The sequence below is a fragment of the Poecilia reticulata genome, linkage group LG22, assembly GCF_000633615.1.
Source record: "Poecilia reticulata strain Guanapo linkage group LG22, Guppy_female_1.0+MT, whole genome shotgun sequence".
Taxonomy (NCBI): Eukaryota; Metazoa; Chordata; class Actinopteri; order Cyprinodontiformes; family Poeciliidae; genus Poecilia; species Poecilia reticulata.
The window spans coordinates 692,079-694,717 of NC_024352.1; the positions used below are offsets into that span (position 1 = coordinate 692,079).

At 39.1% G+C, this 2,639-nt stretch overlaps 1 protein-coding gene across 7 annotated transcripts in view; it reads left to right on the top strand.

Annotated features, from left to right (window-relative positions):
- Window positions 1–2,639, top strand: part of LOC103458078 (MAM domain-containing glycosylphosphatidylinositol anchor protein 2-like) — a 202,698-nt gene that overhangs the window by 27,894 nt on the left and 172,165 nt on the right. The window lies entirely within an intron of this gene.

A 2,639-nucleotide genomic window follows, 5' to 3' on the forward strand; every position in this document is an offset into this window, starting at 1 on the left:
ATGAAAAAGCTAAATTAAAAAATGGTTAAATGAAAAATAGATTAATGAAAAGTGGGTAAATGAAAAATAGATTAATGAAAAAAGGGAAATTGAGAAATTGATAATATGAAAAATAAATAAATAAAAAAATGGGTTAATGAAAAAGCTAAATTATTTATTTAACAAATTATTTATTTATTTCACTCATTTTCTTCATTTTTTGATTTATTTTACTCATTTTTTATTTATTTCACCCATTTATTTATTTATTTAATTTTGGCTAAAACGGCTCTCCATACAGTATGTTTCTTCCTCACTCATTATCTTTAATCTTTAATGATCAATGCTTATTACACAACAATCAAGTTGTTCAAACCTCACTTTTCATACTATATTATAACATTCAGCTGATTAAAAGTACAGAACATATATTTTTGATTATACATTACAGACATTCCTTCATTGGCATGTATTATTATTATTATTTTAAACCTGTTACAAACCATAATCATCATTAAATCATTATACAAGGTTTACTGTTATTTCTCAGGCCTTTATTCCGTTTTCTGCGTGTACCTGGTCAGATCTCACATGCTTATACCAGGTTTCATGACAAACCATAAGACATCCACTTCTCTTGAATGTTGTGAGGTAGTTTTTTTCAACTATTGGTTGAATTCCTCTTGATGTGTCCAAATAAAAAGCCAGGTAAAAAGCCATCCGTCTTGGCAGCTTCCAGCTCCAGCAACAGATCAGCTAGGTCATGCAGTTTGAGGGTTTCTCTGGCTGTGATCTTGGGAAAACTTTCCACCTTATTGAAAAGTGCCTGCTCTATGGCTTCTGGAGAGCCATAGATTTCCTCAAGCCTTTCCCAAGCCATCATTAAACCTGCTACAGGGCTCCTGATATTGGCAGCCTTTATCTGTTTGGCTTGTTTGCTGGAGTTCTTACCCAGGTAGTGTATGAGTAAATCAAGCTCTTCTCCCGCAGACAGCTTGAGACCCACAATGGCACCTTTGAAGGATGATTTCCATGCCCAGTAGTTCATAGGTTGGTCATCAAAATTTGTAAGGCCAGAGGTTATTAGCTGACTGCGAGCTAGGTATTTGGCAAGGTCATAAGTAGGTTGAGTTGGTACACAGTTACCAGCTACCGGAGTGGCAGTGTAATGTGTTGGATTCAAGCAAATTGAGGTGCCGTCAAGTTCCTAGGAGGTTGAAGAAAGTTTTCTGTGAAACTGCTTTTTTCCGGAGCAGGAAGCAAAACTTCACAGCCACGCTGTGAAGCCGGAAAAAAGCCGGAAAAAAAGCGGTTGATCATCAATTAACATTTCACCATTTTTAAAGCGGGTGAACCACGAGAAAACTTGAGCTTGACACATAGTGTAATCCTTGTAAGCGGTCTTCAATATTTGAACGGTTTCCGATGCTTTTTTTCCCAAGCAGGAAGCAAAGCTTCAGCCGCGCGCTGCTCATAAAACTTCTCCATGAAGAAAAACGACAGCTGGACAAAACGGCTCTTCCAAGAAATTTCACTGCGGGTAAACGAAACCTTCCACATCAACGCCGCTTGGCACACTGACTGAGAAGGCGTGGTTGAACAAATACCTAGCGGCAGAATTGTGTACTACAAAAACTGCGTGTGCAGGAGCGTCATTCTGGAAACTTTTGGGTACCCCCTCGTATAGACCACTAGAAAAAGTTATTGTAATTTAGAAATTTATTGTGCCCATGTTAAGAATAAAATATGTTTAAATAACATATTGGTAACACTTTATTTGGCTTATTCATGTTCATATGATGAACATGAATAAGCCTTCACGAATATTTATGACTGTTCGTCATAAAGCGTCATTCGATAAATTATGACACTTTTAATACAAAGTTGACATTATTCAAAATGTCTTTGTTATGACAAGTTACAAATTTATCAGTAAGAAATTATTACTGATAAATTTGTTCTAAAAGTATTACTGATTGCCAGGGGTGAAAATAAGGGGGTACGGCAGGGTACTGCGTACCCTTAAAAGATTTAGTGGGGGTACGCAGTACCCGCAAGAGAGGGGAGCGGCTGTCTGCTGTAAAACATCAACGGGTTCACTGTGCAGCCGTGAATTAGTGGCGCAAAAAGTGGGTATGCAGCGCATGCAACGCATAGGGGTTCAGCACCAGAGGGGGCGTCAAAACCCTGTCTGGAGGGGGCGGCGCGTGCCGATCATGTTTTCTTATACACTTCAGCGCGCCTTACGCTCTTTCACCACCTTGTGCACGCGACAAGGTAAATGCGGCAAGTTTTACCCTTCACGACGCCTGGGGGGAGGGGGGGCGATTTATGTCTTCGCATCCACCTGAATAATGTGTAGTTGCGTCACTGCCGTGAATGCACCCACTAATCAGCCATGACTGATTAGTTTTTCAAGAACAATCTAAAACACAACTTAATCAGTTAATAAATAGCTTTTTTCTCATTTCATATTGTTTCTGAACTGTTCGTGCTTTGCTAGAGCAGCGGTGCAACACGACGATCGCGGAAGTTTTTGAGTCGATCTCGGCAGGTGACAAACTGAACACCCCCAATTCACTGAGAGCAGCACGTCCTCTGACTCCTTATCAAAACGTTCGTAACTTTATTAAAGAACAACAAATATATATATATATATA